This window comes from Suncus etruscus, chromosome X (genome assembly GCF_024139225.1).
Source record: "Suncus etruscus isolate mSunEtr1 chromosome X, mSunEtr1.pri.cur, whole genome shotgun sequence".
NCBI classification, from domain to species: domain Eukaryota; kingdom Metazoa; phylum Chordata; class Mammalia; order Eulipotyphla; family Soricidae; genus Suncus; species Suncus etruscus.
In genome coordinates, this window is record NC_064868.1 from 119,160,899 (window position 1) to 119,184,831 (window position 23,933).

Consider the following 23,933-nt stretch of genomic DNA (forward strand, 5'->3'; position numbering starts at 1 on the left):
TAATATATTTTTGGAGACATATGTTATTAGGACCATACCCAATGTGCTCAGTGTTGGTACTCAGGGGGCCATATACGGTGCTGAAGTTTGAAGCAGGGTGCAAGGAAAGTGCCATAACCCCTGTACTATCTCTGTGGCTCTCTATAATCTATGTTAACATTATGGAATGCCTCATTGAGCCAACTTCCAGCTATCATAGTGTGATATAGCCTGTTACTACATTGTCCAAAGACAAATCAGAGCAGGTCAAACTTAAAGAATAAAAAGATTGACTGACACTTTAAAAACACAGTTCCAGGGGCTGGAGCGATAGCACAATGGTAGGGCCTTGCATGGGGCTGACCCAGGACGAACCTCAGTTCGATCCCTGGGGTCCCATATGGTCCCCCAAGCCAGGATTGATTTCTGAGTGTATAGCCATGAGTAACCCCTAAGTGTTATCAGGTGTGCCCCCCCAAAATACAAGAAAACCACAGTTTTATTTCTTTCTCTCAGATGGTCATACTAACGTATTTTCATTCTTGAAATTGCTTCTATTGAGCATATTATTCCAATTTTTTACAGCAAGCACAGATTCGCATGTTCAGATTGTATTTGCCACTTCCAATGACTATAATTCTCTAAATAATAATGCCTTTTTCATCTGAATTGAGTTTGAGTCACAAATAGGTCACTACCCTCCAAATCAATACATATCTAGCAATCGTAGCTAGCAACTATTCAACTTGAGTACCACTTTGGGGAAATACATACCTAAATGAGATGTATAGGACTGTTTCTTATGAGATTATATTTCTGGATATGACTATTTCTTACTGCTAAAAAGAGAAAAGATTCAGCAGCAACTTTCTTCCCCTTTTATTTCTTTTTATAGATAACTATTCAGGAACCTATTCACAATTTATGTAAATGAGAATTCTGTTACAGTAATGCCACTCAATTATTTGAACGTCTTCTGAATATATATATTTAAAATTGCACTGCTCTATTATTAAAGATATTTTAAAAATGGTTAGCTGACAAGTAAGTGCTCCTCAATTTGGTTGAAAGCAAAGAATTGAAAAACCACTTGAGTGGCAAGAGCAATACTATTTTGTTATCATAATTATTCTTTTTTTCTCAGCCTCTGCACCTGTACTTTGGATGGTTTTTCCATCTCTAGGAAAGCTTTTTTAATCTGAGATATGGCCCATAATAAGCAGTAGATGAGAAGTCTGGTTTTTTGTTTTTGATCTGGGGAGAGATTGGGGAATCAGAATGGAATGCTGCAAATGACACAGGCATCAAGACTTTTGACAATATGTGAACACGGGAAGCAGAGGAGGAGCTAGAAACCTTTTTGTTTTGCTCTTGGGGTATCGGGGGATATCCCTGGAGCACCCTGAAAGTGCTCGGGGCTTACTCAAGGATCAATTTTGTTTCTGTTTGTTTGTTTTTGGGTCACACCCAGTAGTGCTCAGGCGTTACTCCTGGCTCTACCCTCAAAAATCGCTCCTGGCAGGCTCAGGGGACCATATGAGATGCCTATTCCAATCACCATCCTTCTGCATGCAAGGCAAATGCCCTACCTCCATCTATCTTTCCGGCCTCCAAGGATCACTTCTGGCAGGGCTATGACGACCATACAGGATACCTGGGTACAAACCTGCATTGGCGGCGTACAATGCAAGCACCCTAATGGTGCACTAGATCTCTGGACCCATGTGGACTTAACTAAGACTAGTCCAGCCCAGGGCTTCTCACACATTAGTGCTATTCCAAATGCTCTATGAAGGGCTAGCAAGATCAAACAAAGAGTTGGGGGACTTGTTTTTGCATGGAGAAGCACCATAAGGGTTCCCTGCCCCACCTTCCAGCATTATTTGGAGTGGCCTAATTAAAAAAATACACAAAATGACTTGTCTTTGTCAATATGAAAATTCCTTTAGGTGCCAGCTTACTGTGATGCTGATGGTAGGTAGGGCATGTGAGGGTGTGTAGGGCCAGGACTCTGCATTCTAAACACAACTCCTCCCCTTTTTCCCATCTCATGCCTGTAGTTGATGCTCAAGAAATATTGGACTGGAGATAGAGAGGTAGTAGAGTGAGTAGAGTGATTGCCTTGCATGTGACCAAACCAGGTTCGATTCCTGGCACTGTAAGTGGTCCCCTGATCAGTTCTGGATTGAGTTTCTGAGTACAGAGCCAGTAACAAATCCGGAAATCCAATAGCTGTGGCTTGTCTACCACCATAAAAAAAGAATTGGACTAGAATAGCATTTTTTCACTTTCTGACCATATCCACCTTGCAATCTTATCTTTATTTTTTATTCTTTTATTTTTTAGTTTTTGGGTCACACCCAGCAGCACTCAGGGGTCACTCCTGACTCTGAACTCAGAAATTGCTCCTGGCAGTTTCAGGGGACCATATGGGATGCCGGAATTCAAACCACCATTTGTCCTGAATTGACTAAGTGCGAGGCAAATGCCCTATCACTGTGCTATCTCTCTGGCCCCATCAATCTTGTCTTTCTGTGGCTTCCATATAACAAGTTGATGCCCTAGTTAGTCTCTTGCTGTGGTTTCCTATTATATGATTTTCACATGTGGCCCTCTTGGAATATCCTGGAGACCCATGGAGGCCATAAGGGCCCTGATTAATACATATTCGATGGGGCTGAAGCAATAGAATAGAGGGTAGGGTGCTTGCCTTGTATATGAACAACCAAGGTTCTATCTCAAGCATCACATATTGTTCCCTGAGGAGCAATATGCCATCTGAAGCCCCCAAACAAATAAAAAAAGTGCTGGTAGTAAGAAGGGTTAAACTTTTCTGATAAACTTCAAGTGTACACATATACCCAATCCCTTTTGCTATTTTAGTCTGGGGAAGACCTCTACATGAGGGTCCAGTTGCTGTAAATGGCACTATAGGCCCACAGAGGAACAAACACACCAAGTGGTCTTGATGCTAGTAACTGCCCAATTGACTCATAAAAAGTAACCCCTATACACACACCTTGTACCTTCCTTGACAAATTCTCCAGGGATGCTCATGTGCCATAAATTCACAGACCAGGGGAGGGCTGTGTGGGTTTAGAAATGATTGCAGGTGTGTGCTGAAGCTCATATAATATCACACCATTACATTTGCAAGACTTTTTGTTAGTTGAAAATTAAATTACAGGAGCTCCAGGAATAGCTCAGTGATAGAGCACCGAGGCATGAAGTTGTGAATTTGTTCCCATTAACAAGTGTAAGGAAGGAAGGGAGGGAGGAAGGAAGGGAGGGAGGAAGGAAACAAAGAAGGAAGGAATGTGAGAGGAAGGGAGAAAGGAAAGAAGGAAGGTAGGTGAGAGGAAGGGAGGAATGAAAGAAAGAAGGGAGGGAGGGAGAGAGGTAGGGAGGAAGAAAAGAAGGGAGGGAGAGACGGGGGGAGGGAGGAAGGACGGAGGACAGACAATCCCCAGTAAGTAATGCAAATAAAATACCTGTGACCATCCAACTAAACCAGGGGTCTCAAACTCAATTTACCTGGGGGCCGCAGGAGGCAAAGTTGAGGTGAGGTAGGGCCGCATAAGGGATTTCACAAAAAAAGTCCTCAGACGTCATTATTAACAGTTTTAATTATTTCTTCTGAACATGAATAGAACATTGAGTGAAGATCATGACAGTTCTTCTGAACATGGCATCTTTTGCCTATTCCTTGCTGCCAGAGACTTGACAGCGCTTCTTCTCACAAATCTGAACCATATTTGGCTTTAGAGAGGAAGCAGTTGAGACTCTCAGTATGGCTTGAAAATGATCATCATTAAGTCTAGACCTGTACTTTGACTTATTGAAGTTCAATGTGGAGAATAACTTTTCACACAAATATGTGCTCCCAAAAAGGCACATGGTGCGCTTGAACATTCAGGAAAGCTCAGGGAAGCTGGGGGGGGGGCAATTCTCTCAAAAATTGCCCATGCATATCTGCTTTTCCACTAATCTCCCTGAACTTGGCTTTGAGATCAGAGTTGCATTGCAGGTCAATGAGCTCCATTTGAAGCACAGGAGGGGTATCTTGCATATCAAAGGAAAAGGGGTCCACAAAAATTTGGAAAGTGGCTCTGTGCTTTTTGAAGTCTGCAAATCTGTGATCAAAATCCTTCTCTAGCTTAAAAATAGCATCAACATATTTCTCACCACTGAATGGTATGCCTGCATCCACAAGTTCCTTGCATGCTGGGAAATGGCAAAAATTTGTCTGAGAGAGCTGAGATTTTCATAACACAAGTTTTGGGGAGAATACTCTCACATTGTCATAGGCAGCACTGATAAGCTGCCCCGGGCCTTGTAACATCTTGTTTAGTACATTCAGCTTATGTGTGATGTCAACAAGAAAAACTAAGTCCATGAGCCATTTGTGATCACTCAACTCAGAAACAGCATTCCCATCCTTCTCCATGAAAGCGTTCACTTCTTCTCTCAACTCAAAAAATCTTTTCAGGACATTTCCCCTGCTGAGCCAATGTACTTTGGTGAAATAGAGCACATCTCTATATTCTGACTCCATTTCCTCTAAAAAAGCATGGAAGCTCCTGTGCTTTAAGCCCCTGGATCTGATTTGGTTGATGCATTTCACAACAACAGACATCACATTGTCACACGGCAGGCATTTACTGCAAAGGGCCTGCTGATGAATAATGCAGTGAAGAGCAATGGCCTTCTCTACACCCTCCTCTTCAAGTTTTTTATTGAACAAGTACCACCAGTCCATTTTTCCTCCCTGTCATCGATGGTGCTCCATTGGTTATTATTCCAACAAACCTTTTCCATGGCAAACCTGCATTCTCAATGGCATCACACAGATGCCGAAATATCTCATTAGTGGCGGTCTTGCCATGCATTGGAATTATTGTGAGCAGCTCCTCTGTCAATTCAAAATTGCAATCAACACCACAGACATAAATTGTGAGCTGCGCAGTGTCTGTTATATCTGTGTCCTCATCAAGAGCAACTGAGTATGCATCAAAACATTTGGCTTTCTCACACAGTTGATGATAAATGTCACTTGACATGTCAGAAATGCGCTCTGCCACAGTGTTGGCAGAAAAGCTGATTTTGCTAAACTGACCTTTCTTTTTTTTTTTTGTGGTTTTTGGATCACACCCGGCAGTGCTCAGGGGTTATTCCTGGCTCCATGCTCAGAAATTGCTCCTGGCAGGCACGGGGGACCATATGGGACACCGGGATTCGAACCGATGACCTTCTGCATGAAAGGCAAACGCCTTACCTCCATGCTATCTCTCCGGGCCCATAAACTGACCTTTCTTTTCTGGACAGGTAATACTTGCAGCCTGTAATATGCATTTTTAACAAGTTCTCCTTCTGTGAATGGTTTTCCTACCTTTGCAATCATCTCACTAACCATGTAACTAACTTCGACTAATGCTTTTGGTTGCTTTCTTGAAGAAATCTTGTTGCCTCATTAGACATGCTTTAAGACTGTCAACCCGCTTGGCTCTCTCATTTCCTTGATATTTTGTACATTCCTCAGCATGTTTAGTTGAATAATGGCATTTCAAGTTGTATTCCTTGTGCACTGCAACTTTCTCTGAGCAAATAAGACATGTGGGGATGCCCCTGTGCTCAACAAAGAAATACTGCGTCTCTCACTTTTCCTGAAATTGTGCTCGTCATCAATCTTTCTCTTCACTGCAGGCTTTGATGAAGTCATGATGAAGGTATGACAAAATCTAATTCTGTAATAAACTTCTCTCTCTTCTCTCCCTTAGGCTCCGATAATGCAAGGGACAGCGGGCAGGAGCAGCAGAAATGGTGCCTGCGCTACGCGCAAAGTATTTGTGATTATTCGCTTACTGAATATTTGCAATAAAAAATTGCATTAGTAAGAAAAAAATCACAAAAAATCGCATTAAACATTTGCATACCCCGAACGAAACTGCTAGGGGTATGTGAATGTTTAATGTGATTTTTTTTCTTACTAATGCGATTTTTATTGCGATTATTCGGTAAGCAAATAATCATGAATACTGCGATATTTGAAGGCCGGCCATGGGCCACAAAATGTTATACAAAGGGCCGCAAGTTTGAGACCCCTGAACTAAACTGTGTGAGCACAGTTGCAGTTACTAGAACCACAGTCAAATGTGTGATCTTCAGTAACTGCAACAACAAAAGAAGAAAAGGGGCTGGGGAGATAATTCAGTGGGATGAGTGCATGATTTGTATGCATGAGGCTAGAGCTCTATACCTGTTCCCCTGAGCACTTCCAGGAGTACTGTTAGGTGTATCCCAAAAATCGAAATAAAAAAACTAAGAGGAGGGCCTGGAGAGATAGCACAGTGGCGTTTGCCTTGCAAGGAGCCGATCCAGGACCAAAGGTGGTTGGTTCGAATCCCGGTGTCCCATATGGTCCCCGTGCCTGCCAGGAGCTATTTCTGAGTAGACAGCCAGGAGTAACCCCTGAGCACCGCCAGGTATGGCCCAAAAACCAAAAAACCAAAAAAACAAACAAAAAAAAACAAAACTAAGAGGAAAATTTAAAAAGAAATTGTTACAAGACAAAACAGAAACATTCCAGCTTGTCACTTCCAAATGATTATACTACCTTTAATTCATATTTATGATGGAGATTCTTATAAATGTTGTATGTAATTGGAAGAAATGTCATCTTATATTGGGTTATTGTGTAACTTTTCTCAAGACCACATTAGGTGATGTCACACTGATACCTGAAATTGACCATACATAGAGTGTAGAAGGTAAGTCACTTGCCCTGCGTGGGCCACTGCATGGGCCACTTCAGCCTCAACCAGAGTTCCAATCTCTGGAACCACATATGGCACCCTGAGCACTATTAGAGGTCTTTCCTGAGCATAGAGCCAGAATAGTCCCTGTCCAACTAAGAGGAATTTGTCAATGAGTACATTTTACACAGTGTACAAAGAAAATGCTACAAATATAGACTATGGAGAGAATGTCTATTAAACACATTTCACAGATTGCAGGAACTGAGCAAACTCATGGCCTCATTGATCAGTTTCTTGAACTTTGCTAAAAACAAGATGCTTAAAATTCCATTTCCACTTAAAGGATTTTAAAATTTGAGGGTGCAAAATAATCTCTGAGGAACTTGTTAAAAAAACAGATTCTGGACCAGAGACAGTACAAAAGATAAGTCACCTTGAATGGTGCCAACTCCAGTTCAATTCTCAGCACTGAATATGGTCCCCTGAGCACCGATGGGGCCACTCCTGACTACAGAGTAGGAATAACTCCTGAGCACTGCTAGGTATTGTCATGCATGCAACATGGATGTCTCCATTATTAAGGGAAGCACATACCAGATGTATCTATTGGCTTTCCTGGTGCAGTGCCTGATTTTCCCCCAAGAAATATTTCAGCCAGAAGGCCCATTGGAGAAGTCATTCCTGACAGCTATGTAGTATTCCATGCACCATATCTTCATGATCCATTCTTCTGTTGTTGAACATCTAGGTTGATTCCAAGTCTTGGCTATTGTGCTAATGACGGCAATGAATAGCTGTGTGCATAGTTCTATTTGGATGAATGCTTTTCTGTCCTGGGGATAGATACCCAAAATAGGGATTTCTGGGTCATAAAAAATAGATCCACACATTGGGTGAGGCTGTCCCAGGCACTGTGTTTCTAACCCCTCAGGTGGACAGGTTTGATGAAGCAGGGTAGTGGCCAAGAAATAATACACCATGACAGCAAGTTAGAGAGTCATTGGAGTTAATTTTGCCTCATGAGCTTTCTCTGCCATATGTTCTCTCTTCCAAAGCCAGCCCCTTTCTTTATTCCAACCAACCCCTAATTCCAGGTGAGAGGAGGTCAATTCAAATACATCTCAAAGTTTTTACATCTCAAACGAAGAGGTTAGGGAAGAAGGAAGTTAAAGGAAAACATTTTTGTTTAGGCTTTTACCTAGATTCACCTACAGCATAGCAGCCCAATTTTGAGTTTACCAAGAACCCTCCATACTCTTTTGCATAGGAGTTGGACCAGGCAGCATTCCCACCAGCAGTGGATGAGAATTTCTTTCTCACCACTTCTTCATCAACAGATTGTTCCCACTATTTTTAATATGTGCCATAGTCACTGGTTTAAGATGATTTCTCATTGTCTTGATTTTGCTTTCCCTATGATAAGTGATGATGAGCAGTTTTAATGTGTCTGTGGCCATCTGTTGGTCTTCAGAAAATTGTTCATTTCCTTTTCCCATTTTTTGATATTTTTAGGTGTTGTGGAGGTAAACTATGTGAGTACTTTGTATATCATAATATCAAACCTTTATCTAACATATTGAGTGAAATTTTTTCTCCCATTCAATTAGTTGTCTTCTAATTTTCCCATGTTTCTTTTGCCATACAGAAAGAAACGTTTTAGTTTGATGTCCCATTTATTCATTTTTGATTCTATAGCTCTTGCAATTGGCATCCTATCATTGAAGATTTTTTAAAAGGCCCAAGTTGGAGTCTTGACTATATATTTGGGGGTTGTCACTGGATATTCTATTCTGACCTATTGTTATTAATGTCTGTCTTTGATCACCATGACTTTGAAGTAGAGCTTCAAATTAGGTAATGAGATACCTTCCAGTTTCTTTTTTTTTTTTTTTTTGGTTTGTGGGTCACACCCAGCAGCACTCAGAGGTCACTCCTGGCTCTACACTCAGAAATCGCCCCTGGCAGGCTCCGGGGACCATATAGGATGCTGGGATTCGAACCAATGACCCTCTGCATGAAAGGCAAAGGCCTTACCTCCATGCTATCTCTCCGGCCCACCTTCCAGTTTCTTAATTTTCAGTATGGATTTCGCTATCCTAAGTATTTTATGGTTCCACACAAACTTTATAATTGATTTTTCTAAGTCCATGAAGAATGTTGTCTGAATTTGAATAGGGATTGAATTGTATCTCTATAGTAGTTTTGGCAAGATGTTAATTTTGATGCTATTGCTTCTTCCAATCCATGAGCATGGAATGTTCTTTCATTTCTTTATGTCTTATTCAGTTTGTTTCTGAACTGTTTTGAAGTTTTTGTGGCATAGGTCTCTCACCTCTCTTGTTAGGTGGATTCCTAGGTACTATATAGTTTGGAAACTATTTTCAATGGGATAGATTATTTGATACTTTGTCCTCTGACTCATTATTTATATAAAGGAATACAGCTGTCTTTTGTGCATTGACTTTTAGCAGACACTTTGCTGTAATGGTTTGATTGTTTCTTGGAGCTTTTTTGGTGGACTCTTTAGGGTCTTTCATTGTATATCATTGTGTCATTTGCAAATAGAGATATTTTGACTTTCTATTTTACAATTTGGATTCCTTTGAGTTCCTTCTCTGGCCTGATTGCTATTGCTAGGATTTCTAATACTATGTTAAATAAGAGTGGAAACAGTGCACATCCTTGCCTCATGCCAGACCTTAGTAGAAGTGGTTTCAGTTTTTCACCATTAAGAATAATGTTGTCTGTGAGCTTTTTATAAATAAATATTACATATTGAGGAAAGTTCCTTCCACACCTATTTTGCAGAGAGTTTTCATCATAATGGGTGTTGTATTTTGTCAAATGCTTTCTCTGCATCAACTGATATGATCATGTGGTTTTTATCCTTTCTTTTACTGATGTGCTGCATGAGGTTGATTTATTTGCATATATTGAACCATTGTTGCAGCCCTGGGATGAAACCTACTTGGTGGTGTTAATATAATCTTTTAGATGTGTTGTTGATTCTGTTTGCTAGGATTTTGTTAAGGATTTTTACATCAATGTTCATCAGTGAGATTGGTCTGTAGTTTTCTTTCTTGGTAGTATCTCTATTGGGGATATTCTTGTCTCTTCAATATTTTGGAAGAGTCTAAGGATCAGTGGTAGTTATTATTCTCCCAATTTTCTATGTTTTTGGTTTTGGGGCCACACCCTGTGATGCTCAGGGTTTACTCCTGGCTATGCACTCAGAAATCGCTCCTGGCTTGGGGGACCATATGGGACGCCGGGGGATCGAACCATGGTCCATCCTAGGTTAGCAAGTGCAAGGCAGATGCCCTACCGCTTGCACCACTGCTCCGGCCCATTCCCTGAATATTTGATAAAACTCACCCAAAAACCTGTGTTCCTGAACTTTTATACTTGGGAAGTTTCTTAATTATGATTTCAATTTCCTTACTTGTGATTGGACTACTTAGGCTTTTTACTTCCACCTTATTTAATATTGGGAAATTATATTTTTTCCAGAAATCTGTCCATTTCTTGTTGGCTCTCTAGCTTAATAGAGTACAGTTGTTTATAATAAGTCTCATTATGTGTTGGATTTCTTGGGATTCTGTTATAATTTGCCCCCTTTCATTTCTGATATGATTTATTTGAGTATTTTCCCTTTTGTCTTTGTGAGTCTTACCAAGCTTTGTCTATCTTGTTTATTCTTTCAAAAAAAACTTAGCTCTTAATCTCATCAATTATTTATATTGTTTGTTTCTATATTGTATTTTTTATCTTTATTTAACCACCATGGCTAAAAACATGTTTGTAGTTGGGTTTCAGTTATAAAAAAAATACACTCCCCTTCTCCAGTGTTTCTATATTGTTTATTTTTGCTCTATTTGTTGTTGTTGTTGTTGTTCTGCTTGTTTTGGGTACTTTTGCTGTTGGTGTTCCATATATTTAAGGTGAGCCTTTAGGTTGTTAATTTTGTCTTTTTTTTCTTTTCTGATTTAGGCCTGTATTGCTCTGAATTCCCCTAATTATTATTTTTGATGTGTTCCATAGATTTTGGTAATTTATTTCATTATCATTAGTGTCAAGGAATCACTTTATTCCTTGATTTCCTCATTTTCTCTTTGATCCAACTATTGTTGAGCAGCATGCTATTTAGTCTCCAGGTACTAGATTTTCTCTACTTCTTATTTTTACAATCAATCTTGATCTCTGTGCATTGTGTTCTAATAGGATATATGGTAAAATTATTATATTTGTGAGTATATGTAAGTTAAACTTGTGTCATAAAATGTGGTCTATCCTATGAGCCAGAGATAACATGAAGGTAGGGCATTTGCCTTGCATGCAGAAGGACGGTGGTTTGAATCCCGGCATCCCATATGGTTCCCAAGCCTGCCAGGAGCGATTTCTGAGTGTTGAGCCAGGAGGAACCCCTGAGTACTGCCGGGTGTGACTCAAAAACAAAACAATGTGGTCTATGCTAGAGAAGATTCCATGAGCACTTGAGAAAAATGTGTATTCAGCTTTTTGAGGATGAAAGGCACTGTATAGATCCATTAGCCCCAGTTCTTCTAGTTTCTCATTTAGGGCTCTAAAGTCTTTGCTAATATTCTGCCGAGTGGATCTATCCAGTGGTGATAGTGGCATGTTGAAATCTTCTACTACTATCACATTTCTGTCTGAATGTTTATCTAGGTTTGTGAACAAAAGCCTTACATATTTTGCTAAATCTAAATTTGGTGTATATATGTATATATGTTCTTGGTCTGTTATTCTCTTGATCAATAAATAGTGTCCATCCTTGTCTCTAAGTACTTTCTTGAGGTTGAATGCAATTTAATGCGATTTAAGTATGGCTATCCCAGCTTTCCCCCCCATTAGTTTGTACAATTGTTTTCCATCTTTCTACTCTGAGCCTGTGTATATCCTGAAAAAAAAAATTGGGGGGATTGTTTTTGGGCCACACCTGGTGGCGCTCAGTGGTTACTCCTGGCTGCTCAGAAATCGCTCCTGGCAGACATGGGGAGACCATATGGGATGCTGGGATTTTAACCACCGTTGGTCTTGGGTCTGCTGCTTGCAAGGTCAATGCCCTACCACTGTGCTATCTCTCCGACCCCTCTATCCTGAAATTTTAAGTGTATTTCCTGCAGGCAGCAGATGGCTGGGTTTTGTTTCCTAATCCAACCCATTACTCTATGCCTTTTGATAAGAGAGTTTAGTCCATTGACTTTTAAGTAAACTATTGACAAAAAGGGTATTTGTGCCATTGTATATTGTGTAGGGGTGTTGTTGTTACAATTCAATATTTGGTTTGCATAAATGTTGCAAGTTATATTTTGTCTGAGAATGTTTTAATTCCTCCCTCTGATATAAATGAGAGTTTTCTGGGTAGTGAACTCTAGATTGAAATTTCTTTCGTTCAGTAGTTTACGATATTCTACTCTTTTCTTGCCTGGAGTGTTTCACATGGGAGATCTAGTTTGATTCTTATGTTCTTTCCTTTATACTTTTTGTTTTTGGTTTTTGGGTCACAACCGGCATCGCTCAGGGGTTACTCCTGGCTCTATGCTCAGAAATTGCTCCTGGAAGGCTCAGGGGACCATATGGGATGCCGGGATTCACCACGACCTTCTGCATGCAAGGCAAACGCCTTACCTTCATGCTATCTCTATCTGGCCCCTCTTCCCTTTATACTTTAGGTGATTATTCTCCCTTACTGCTTTAAAGTGTCCATCTCTCTCTCTCTCTCTCTCTCTCTCTCTTTTTCTTTTTGTTTTTTGGGTCACAACCGGCATCGCTCAGGGGTTACTCCTGACTCTATGCTCAGAAATCGCTCCTGGCAGACTCGGGGGACCATATGGGATGCCGGGATTTGAACCACCATCCTTCTGCATGCAAGGCAAACGCCTTACCTCGATGCTATCCATCTCTCTTTTTTGCCATTTGGATTACTATATATTTTGGTGTTATTCTGTTTCGGTCTATTTTTTGGCACTCATTTTGCTTCTTGAATTTGTATAGTAGCCTCTTTCCATAGAGTGGGAAAGTTCTCTGCTATTATTTCCTTTAGTACTTGTTCTTCTCTTTTCCCTTTTTTTCTGCCCTTCTGCTATTCCTATAATTTGGAGATTATTTGTTTTTGTTCATTAAGTAGCTTACAGTTTCTTCCATTGTGGTTTCTCTCCTTTCTTTTTTGACTTTGTTATCAATGATGTTTGTTTGTTTGTTTGATATTTGTTTGTTTTTGGGCCATACCCGGTGATGCTCAGGGTTACTCCTGGCTATGAACTCAGAAACCACTCCTAGCTTGGGGGACCATACAGGACACTGGGGATCAAATTCAGGTTCATTCTGGGTCAGCGTTGTGCAAGGCAAATGCCCTACCGCCGTGCTATCGCTCTGGCCCCTGATATCAATGCTGGCTTGTAATTTGTCTCCAAGTTCACCTATGTGATTCTGTATCTATGTAATTATACTGCTATGACTTGCTAACATGTTTTTTTAGTCCCTTCAGTTCCATTTGTATGGATTATCTCATTTTCTGAAAGAGTTTTTCTTTGGTTGACTTGTTCATCTAGATTGCTTAATTTTTCAGGCTAGTGACTCTTGGTTTCTGTTGCTAAAACATTAAGTTTTGATTTTAGGTCCTCATCTATTAGGCTCAGGTGTTGGTGGGCATGGAAATTTGCCAAGAGTTCTCTCCATATCTCCAACTGCAGTTGTCTTCCTTAGTTTCCCCATTATTCTTTGCATTTAGTGGGTTGTAATGATGGGGTTTCAGATAGTTTAAGAAAGTGATCTATGAAACAGCACAGTTCTTCACAACAGCTGCAGGAAACAAATCCCATCCGGGACAGCCTTAATACTGCTAGAACACCAAGTGCCAGCTCTAATACGATATCCTGACATCAAGGAAAATGAAAACGACTTGACCTAAGAGCAGGTTACCCTACCTTACCAGCTAACGATAAGACAAAATCAGAAGACTTGTCATCCATTGGTAGGTCCAAAAGCCAAGATCGTGAGACTGGCTGCTAGAACCATGACCAGACTGTATATATCTTGGGACCAATAAAAAAGGCCTAGTCTAAGGTTTGAACTACAACCTGCACAACAACCATGGTCCCCAGTTCCAAAGGTCTGGCAGAGACAATTGTAACGGAATGGGGCTTCTGGAAACACAAAGAAAGACGCTATCCTAGGTGCCATCCTAGGTTTAGTGCAAAGACCAAGACCACCAACCACAGAAGATGGATTAAAATGACATTGAGGGAACAGAACTTCTAGAACCACAAAGACTGACTTCATCATAAGTCCCACCCCTGGAACTGTGCAGATACTGAGATCGATAGATACAGAAGTCTGATTGTATCACCTAGGACGGAACAGAAGTCTTCCAAACAACACAAAAGCACCAACGGGAGAGTAAAGGATCCTGAACAGAGTCTATAGTTGATCCCATGACAATATACTCCAAGGGCGGAGAAACCCCATATCTCTTAGGCCAAGTGAATTCCTTTTAGAATGACCCCAATATTTACTGTGCCAGGGCAGGAGGGAAAAAAACAAACACAAAACATTGTTTATCTTTTTATATATTATTTTTTATCTTCATTTATTATTATTATTTTTATTTACCTATCTATTTTTGGTCGATTTCTTTGTTTTGGTGTGGTTATTGAAGCTGTTGCCACATTTACACTTATTTTTTTCTTTTCTTTTCTTTTCTTTTCTTTCTTTATGTGCTCTGCCATGTTTCTTATCTCAAGACCGTGTTTTTTTTTTTTTTTGTGGTGGTGGTGGTGGTGGTGCTTAGCATTATTGTTGGAGTCCTCACTGGATATTTGACACTTCTTTTTGTACTGGTGGAGTGTCTCACCTTTTTCTCCTTCGTCTCTCAAACCGATGATGAGAGCCTCTAGAAGAATTCCGCTTATTTTCTGCGTATTAGACTTTTACCCCAGTTTATTACTTTTCTCTTCTTCAAACAAAACCACATAACTTGAACTAGCTAGTCCTGCCCCTCAGTTAGAGGGGGAAATAAGGGAGGCACCAGGACCAAACAGGTGCAAGACTATTAAGTAGTAGGCTAGATACAGAGGGGACCACATATTCTGGCAGCCCTGGGGGTGAGGGAAGAGCATATGGGAGGTAGGACAAAAACGGAGGTGTAGGGAGGACAAATTGGTGATGGAAATTCCCCCCTGATTTTATGTAAATATGTACCTAAAATATTATTGTCAACAATATGTAAGCCGCTATGATCAAAATAAAAATTATATTAAAAAAAAAGAAAGTGATCTATGAATTGGTTGTATAAAAGGTGGCTAGAAGTATATCTGCTTTAGAGGTTATTCTCCTAATCACATGAGGTTACCTAAGTTTAATAAAAATATTGCCAACTAATTCATTGATCTGTTCAACTGAGTATTGAGTTATACATTTTCTTTTTTGGGGGGGGAGTTGGGTTTTTTTTTGTTATACATCTTCTAAGAGAAAGAAGTGTTAGGTTGAATCTGCCTGGAAATAACTGAGATAAATTGAAATGCATTCACATAGTTTGGGAAGAAGGTTATTGGGAGGGAGTGGGGTTCCCTTTCTCTGCAGAGAAACCTTAGATGAGACAAGAAACAGCAGGGATATCAAGACCAATGGTATAGTGACGTAGCTTGGGGGAAGAAGACGTTGGAGGTGGCACTGGCTGTGTTTGATGAGGGACTAGAGTGTCCTTTTCTCTGTAGACAAACCTGAACCCTTCTCAGTGACTGCAGAAGTATTTTCTGCCAAGTATCAAAACTTCAGATGGGCACGGTGCTAAGTAAAGTACAGTAAAATCTCTTGAATCTTTCGTTTTGAAAGGAGATTTGATTAAGCCCCATCCTAACCCCAATAACGGAAAGCCCAGCAACCCCCCGTTCAGCCACTGAAAAATGGTCTGGCTTCTCCACCAAGCTTCACAAGAAATAATGGCTACTGATACTTCCCAATTAGTCCAGTTCAGGATGATACATCTGCAGCACTCTCAGAAGGAAGGGACATATTTCCTTTTCTGCATGTACCATAGCAGCCCAACACCACACCTTCCAACCTCCAATAGAAACAGCCCGGTTCTTGGATTTGACCTTATCAAACTTCCAAGATACCAACCGTGTTTCAGATGTAAAATCCCGAGCTACTTAGCTGTGTGCAGTTGTGTGCCAGCTCAATGTTTTATAGTACTGTCAGCCCAGTATCATCACAGGAAATTTTATGGGAAAATTACATAGTAATCTACCTAGCTCAGTGAGCCTAAACTATAACAGAGAAAGCTCAAATAGCACCAATCACAGTCTATAGACACTGACTTATGTAACACCATGGACAGATATAAAAATCAACTCAAATTGACCTGTGTTGATTTAATGGGGGGGTCACACCTGGCGGTGCTCAGGGATTACTCCTGGATCTGCACTGAAAAATAGCTCCTGGCACGCTAGAGGATCATATGGGATGATGGAATTCAAACCACTGTCCTGGGTCAGCTGCATGCAATGCAAATGTCCTACAACTGTGCTACCTCTCTGGTCTCTGTTGATCTAAATTTTAATAATTTCATTTGCCTTTGTGTTGTAACAAGCAATATAAAGTAAATTTGTGCCTCCATGGAGGCATATATAAGTGATCCCATGTTTATCTTAGGTTGATTAGCTATTGTACTGAGTACTATAATGAATAATAGTGTAAATATGTCCTTTTGAGTGGATGGTTTTTCTGTCCTGGGATATTAAAAAAATTTAATATTAACTTGGCATATATTAATAGTTGAGTATTATGAAAAATCATGGCACCCTAAACCAAAAATCCCTTAAATGAGGATAGAATTTGAATGTGTTTTATTTTACTGAGAACCCATAATGTTTTCCACAGGGGTTGAACCAGAAAATATCACTTATATGTGGTATTTAGAATAATTGGACAAAACATGCAATCAAGGGGGTTTAAAAGTAGGATAACTAGATTACACTTGACCCCAGAGTATAAGGAGTAGATGAAAGAGGTGAAGAGGGAGAAAAGATGAGAAGAGATAGGTGAGAAGCAAAAAAGGACAAGGGTAAGGGATCCAGGTATATTGTAAGAAACAAGGCCCCTGGGTTCAATCACTTACTGTAGTGAAGTATTTCTTTTTGAGATAGTTAACTTAGAAATAAAACCAAAGTTGGTGTTATCCAGGAATAAGGAACTAGGGGTTCAGTGAGCTTGGAATGTTCTATCGGATAAGGCTCCCTTGACAACCAAAGGCTTCCTTGACACCCAGTGTTTGAATCAGAGTATTCCTAGACAACCAAAGTTGAGCCAGAAAAATCAGTAATGAATTAAGACATCTACACAATGAAATCATTGTTCTGTTAATGCTTATGATTTCTATATAAAGTGCTTGAAGATTTAACTCTGGGTCCTTGTTAAGATTCCCTTGGTTGGATGAGACTTGGACTTCAGCTAGCCAAATAAATTCCCTTTTGCATCTTGCATTATTGGAGGTGGTCTTTGACTCTTAGTACTGTCTAGGGTGTCAACATGGACTCAGACCCTAACAGTATCAGTGCTGTTAAGGAATGATAGAGATAAATATCCAAATCACAGAAATCATGAGACCCAAACTATAACAACTGAACATAAAAATGTGCCTTTCAGGCAAGAGCAATAGCAAAGGGGGGTAAGGCAAATGCCTGGCACGCAGCTAATTCAGGTTGGACCCTCGCATCCCATATGGTCCAATGAGCATGCCAGAAGTAATTTCTGAGCACAGAGCCAGGAGTAACCCCTAGCTTGAGGACATTTCCTGATATGTGACGTTTGGGAGCCATTTTTTTAGACTTCACAAGACCAAATCACAGGCTGAAGCTGGGCTCCAGATTTCCCCCCCCAGACTATTTCAAAAGACTTAAGGGGGAAATATATATTTCCTTTGAATATTTCTTTTGTTGTTGTTGGTGGTGAGTTTTTTTTTTTTTGAGGGGGTCTCACCCGGCAGCACTCAGGGGTTACTCCTGGCTCTACACTTAAAAATCGCTCCTGGCATGCTCGGGGGACCATATGGGATGCCGGGATTCGAACCACCATCCTTCTGCATGCAAGGCAAACACCTTACCTCCATGCTATCTCTCCGGCCCCCAAAATAATTTTTATATTGCTTTTTTTTTTTTTTTTGGTTTTTTTGGGTCTCACCCGGCAGTGCTCAGGGGTTACTCCTGGCTCCATGCTCAGAAGTCGCTCCTGGCAAGCACGGGGGACCATATGGGACGCCGGGATTCGAACCGATGACCTTCTGCATGAGAGGCAAACGCCTTACCTCCATGCTATCTCTCTGGCCCCAATTTTTATATTGCTTTTTACACACATATCTCATAATGGTGTCAATGAAGTTATTGTCTAAGTTTTTATTGAGTTGTTAGGTGCCAATTGAGCCTCCTGTTTATTGTTTTCACTCATTAATCTTAAAAGGCTAGTACACAACTTTCTCTTCTAATCTTCTGTACTCCTTCTGGAATGTCAGTACTGAGAAATTTGGAGATGTTGCATGCTCTGGGAGCTGTGGAACTGGGATAATTCAGCAGCACGGCATCTCAACCTGGCTGTTTATATGTTGGCAGAATTCAGGTGTGAAAGGCCAGGGACTCGGCCCACTTCCATCCTTAGCTAAGAAGGTTCCAGAGATTTGGCCCTGACACTGGACATACCTGGATTTATTCAGCAGCAGTGTCTCTCCTGTTCATTATTTTAATTGTTATATTTCACTCCCATGAAACATTTGCGGGGAGGTTGGGCCACACCTAGTAGTGCTCATTGCTTTTTTGCTCAGAGGTCACTCCTGGTGGAATTTTGAGACCATATTCAGTGCCAGGGTTGGAACCAGATATATGTGCAAGGCAAGCATCTTAACCCCTGTATTAGCTCTCCGGAACTCATGTTAGATTACACCTTATTTTATCTAAAACAAAGATCATCCCTGGTTCCTTTGTATGTTTGCTTACAACTTGGATTTACCCCAAAACCGAGATTATCTTACTTGTAAATCTGGGTGGGACTGAGCTATCTGTCCTTCCTGCCACATCCAATGGTGGTCTCTACTCAATAAAAACAGCAGTTCTGGCAGGCAGCTGGCTCTTCATATGAAGCAGAAGACTGCCAGACTACACGTTTCACTCTTAGCCTGGTTTGGATTATTTCATGCAATAAAATAAGAAGTCTGATTCAGACTTCTTCACCTGGGGTTGGAGATACGGTACATGAGGTGATTTTACATTTTCTGGTTTGCAAGTTTTACTTAACACCCTGATAAATAAGTTTCATGGCGTACCAAAATATACACAGAATTTGGTACTTTTGGCAGCACAGTAGAATTCATTCTTGTTTTGGTTCCCTTTCTGCTGGGAACTACTTCCAGAAGAAGTAATGCCACCTGCTGCATTATTCCTCTACTCTCTCTCAACCATGGGTAGTTAAAAATCTAAGGACTTACGATCTAGCAGTTGATTTTGGAGCTACCAGAAGTCAAACCCAGGCCCCCCCACACAAAGAAAGTGTTCTACTGATTAGTAATATCCCTGGTCTCTGTTCTAGAAATTTTATTTTATTTATTTTTTTTTTCTATCAGCTTTATTCAGTGGATAAGGCTGAAGAATCCCTGTTCTAGAAATTTTAAGTTATAATTTTGGTCATCTTATTCAGCTATAAATAGCATGTATTACAATGTTTTATTTTATTTTATTTGGTTTTGGGGTCACACCTGGCAGCGCTCAGGGGTTACTCCTAGCTCTAAGCTCAGAAATCGCCCCTGGTAGGCTCGGGGGACCATATGGGATGCCGGGATTCGAACCACCATACTTCAGCATGCCCTACCACTATGCTATCTGTCCGGCCCCCGTATTGCAATGTTTTAAATGCTTAGTGTCATCTAAAAGAGACAATATTTATTGCTACAACTGCAAATATATCTTGGGGGAAAATTGGAAAAATGATTCTCAATTTACTGCCCTGGGATTTGGTCACTGATCATCAGACATTCTTGGATTATGCTACTCTAATGCCAGAGGTCAGAAATTAAAACGTCCACATAAATGAAAAAGGCATTCCCACTTATTTTTGTTTGACACAAACCTCTGTTTGGCACTTGGTTGAGAGAAGATGGATTTGAACTTCTTGGGTTCCTGGTTGCCATGGATCTAATAGAGTGAGCCCCTAAAGCTATTGTACTGCAATGTAATATTTAGGAATACTCTGGCTTGGGACCACTTGTGTTGGCCTCCAGTAGGTTTGGTTATTGTTAAGGTTTGATTGTGAATTACTGATTATCATTATGGTCTAATATTCCATAATCCAGAAGGACGCTTTCTATAACTTCTAACAGTGGCACAGAGAACCTATGGGCCAAAAAGTGAGTTTTGTGTGGCCAATATAGTGGTTGAGATGCTTGCCTTGTATGCACCCAACCCTGGTTCAGTTCCAGGCACTACATGGTCTCCAAGAACCAGTTGAGTGGAACCCTCGAGGCCCTTGAGTACAAGGGTGCCTAGATGACCCCAGGCAAAGCAGGCCTGAGCAGCACCATATTCTGGGTTCCATGCATTTAACTGTCAGCATAGCTAATCAGGAACTGCTGGGATGGGGCCATATGTTTGCTGAGCAGTATTTGGAGGTAACCCCAAAAATGAAGTTCATGTTTTTTTGTGGTCACACCCGGCAGCGCTCAGGGGTTCCTCCTGGCTCTATGCTCAGAAATCGCTCCTGGCAGGCTCTGGGGACCAAATGGGATGCTGGGATTCGAACCACCGACCTTCTGCATGCAAGGCAAACAACTTACCTTCATGCTACCTCTCCAGCCCCTCAAGGAGTTTATTTAAGGCCTTCATATCTCCCAGATCACTTCTCTTTCTTCCTTAAAGCTGTCCTCCGTTTCCAGTGCCATGATTTTTTTATAATACTCAACTATTAATATATGCTAAGTAATAATGAAAATGAATTGATGCCACCTTCTCCTGCTATAACTTCCCTGGGTAAAAACTCTTTAATAGGACTGGAAAGATAGCACAGCAGTAGGGCAGATGCCTTACATGACCCTGGTTCGATTCCTGGCATCCCATATGGTCCCCTATGTTTGCCATGAGCGATTTCTGAACAGAGAGCCAGGAGTAAACCCTGCGTGCCGCTGGGTGTGACCCCCAAAACAAACACAAACCCCCCAAAAAACTCTTTAAGACCCAAACAAATGAAACATTGGAAGTCTAAGGTAGGAGAGTTCATGCACCTGGATGTGGTGCTGACATATAGGGGAAACTAGTGCCACTTACACTTCGTTCATTTTTCCTGCCAGTTATATTGTCTGGAATCCCAGCCCATCCAGTAAGATCCAGAGGTTTAAAGTATTTCAGATGCTTGTGATTTCCTGAGGACTCCAATTATGAGTCTCTCATAGATGGCAGGATGGATGTAATATATCTGATGAGTAAATAAATGAACAGGAAAATGTTATCTCCAATTCTAGATGAACTACCTCTAAAGAATGGCTGGCAGGTACATGGGCCACTGAAGCTGGAAGGAGACTTCATGTAAATATAGGACTCCTAATACTTGTGCAGAAACTTTGTATTACACTCTCAGATACCATTCATCTTTAATAATTTATGCTTTAGGGGGCTTGAGTTGTGAGAGCACAGAGGTGGGTGGTCACCGGTGCCACCCGGAGACCCCAGAACCCCCGCCCTATCCTTCTGCCCCTATCTTCTTGAGGCATACAGTGTGTAGTGTGATGCTGACTCTTCATTATTCTCTATCTTTTAGGGAGAAGAAAGAGACTAGAGGAGCAGCTAGCTGAGAAAATGGCTGTTGATGGTGGGTGTGGGGACACTGGAGACTGGGAAGGTCACTGGGACCATGTAAAGAAGTCCTTCGAGAGATCTGGAGCCTTCACACATCTTGATTTCAAACTCAGCACTGTGTCTCTCCAGTTTTTGTTACATAGATGTCAAGTTCTAGTCATTGGAGCAGGTGGCTTAAGATGTGAGCTCCTGAAAAAATTCTGGCATTATCTGGATTTAGATGTTGTAGGCAGGGACACTATAGGTGTTTCCAATCTAAATAGGCAGTTTTTCTTTAGGCCTAAAGATGTTGGGAGACCTGAAGCAATTGTTATCATAAATTAATATTATAAATACATTTATAAACGTGTAACTTGTAAGTTGCTGCAGAAGTTTTAAATGGCAGACTTTCTAATTGCAATGTAGTCCCACATTTCAACAAGATTAGGGATTTGAATGATATTTTCTATCGACAATTTCATATGATCATTGTGGCTTGGACTCAATCATAGCCAGAAGGTGAGTAAATGGCATGCTGACATTGCTTCTAAATTATGAAGATGGCATTTTTAGATGCCAGCTCCATTGTCCCTTTGATAGATGGGGAGGGGGACATAAGATTTCAAATGGAGTGCCAGAGAGATAGCATGGAGGTAAGGCATGCAGAAGGACTGTGGTTCAAATCTCGGCATCCCATATGGTCCCCTGAGCCTGCCAGGAGCGATTTCTGAGCGTAGAGCCAGGAGGAACCCCTGAGCACTGCCAGGTATGACCCCAAAACCAACCCCCCCAAAAAAAAAGGTTTCAAAGGAAATGCCCGAGTGATTCTGCCTAGAATGACTGCCTGTATTGAGTGCACACTGGAACTGTATTCACCACAGGTTGATTTTTCCATGTGCACCATTGCATATATGCCTAGACTACTAGAACACTGTATTGAATATGGAAGGATATTACAGTGGCCTAAGGAGCAGCCTTTTGGAGAAGGGGTCCTATCAGATGGAGACGATCCTGATCCTATCCAGTGGATTTTTTTTGTTTGTTCTGAGGCCACACATGGCATTACTGAGGAATTACTTCTGGCTCTAAGCTCAGAAATCACTTCCTGCCAGACTCGGAGGAACATAAGGGATGTCGGGATCAAACCTGGGTCAGCTGTGTGCAAAGTAAATGCCCTACCCACTGTGCTATTGCTCCAGCCACCTATATAGTGGATTTTTGAAAAATCCCAAGAAAGAGCATCTCAATATAATATTAGGCGTATTACATATAGATTCACTCAAGGTGTAAATAAAATCATCTCTTAGCTTCCACAAAGGCAGTCATTGTGGCTGTGTGTGCCAGAGGTTTATAAATAGCCACAAGTACACACACACACACACACACACACACACACACACACACACACACACACACACACAAACTACTTGGTACTTAACAATGTGGATGGAATGTAAACGTACACATTTGAAGCAGAAAGGACAACTGTTCGGCTTGTAGCCAGCTTCTTCAAAATATTCAGTTTTCTCCATCAGCTAAACTATAGGAGGTTTTGGATTGCATCTTTGCAGATGGAATCTGCAGCCATCACAACCACATCAGGGGAGAAAAATAGAACCCTTTACTTGCAGTCATTAACTTTAATTGAAGAACTAACAAGGCCAAATCTCTCCAAGACACTGAAAGAATTGGGACTTGTTGAGGAGCGAAAACTGGCAGTTGTGATGTCACTACACCACAGACTGTACTTTTCAAACTTCATTTTACTTAAGGAAAATAAATCTGAATATAATAGTAAATGTACAGAAATATATACTTCTTGGATGCTTAGAAGCTTAATTGGTGTCATTAGCATTGCCGGAATTTGACTTTTTAAATAGAATTATCCATTCTTTTTAAATTTTATAATTTTCCCTTAAAGTCTGAATCTGGGAATTAGATCTTACAAGCGTTTTCATTAATACTGGAAGTGAGGGCCGGAGAGCACAATTACAAGCAAATGCATTGCTTCTTTTGTGGCAGTCTCGTGTGAATTTAGTTATTATGGTCCAAGAACATATTTCTCAGTTTTCAGATCCAAAAGATGTTCTTTTAAAGAAAATAAAGTTAAGTTTTCAATAGTATAAACATTAAAACATGATCTTCTAGAACATATTAAACATAGACTACATCCTGCTTGGCTTCAATTACAAGCAAATGTATTGCTTCTTTTGTGGCATTCTCGTGTGAATTTAGTTATTATGGTCCAAGATCGTATTTCTCAGTTTCCATTTCAGCACTCAGATACAAAAGATGTTCTTTTAAAGAAAATAACATTAAGTTTTCAATGAATATTAATTATTGCAAAGGTTATCTTCTTAATAATCTGCAA

The 23,933-nt window shown here is 40.7% G+C and overlaps 1 pseudogene; it reads left to right on the top strand.

Annotated features, from left to right (window-relative positions):
- The first annotated feature begins 21,553 nt into the window (after window positions 1-21,553).
- On the top strand, window positions 21,554-23,333 carry LOC125999539 (NEDD8-activating enzyme E1 catalytic subunit-like; annotated as a pseudogene).
- Window positions 23,334-23,933: the final 600 nt, after the last annotated feature.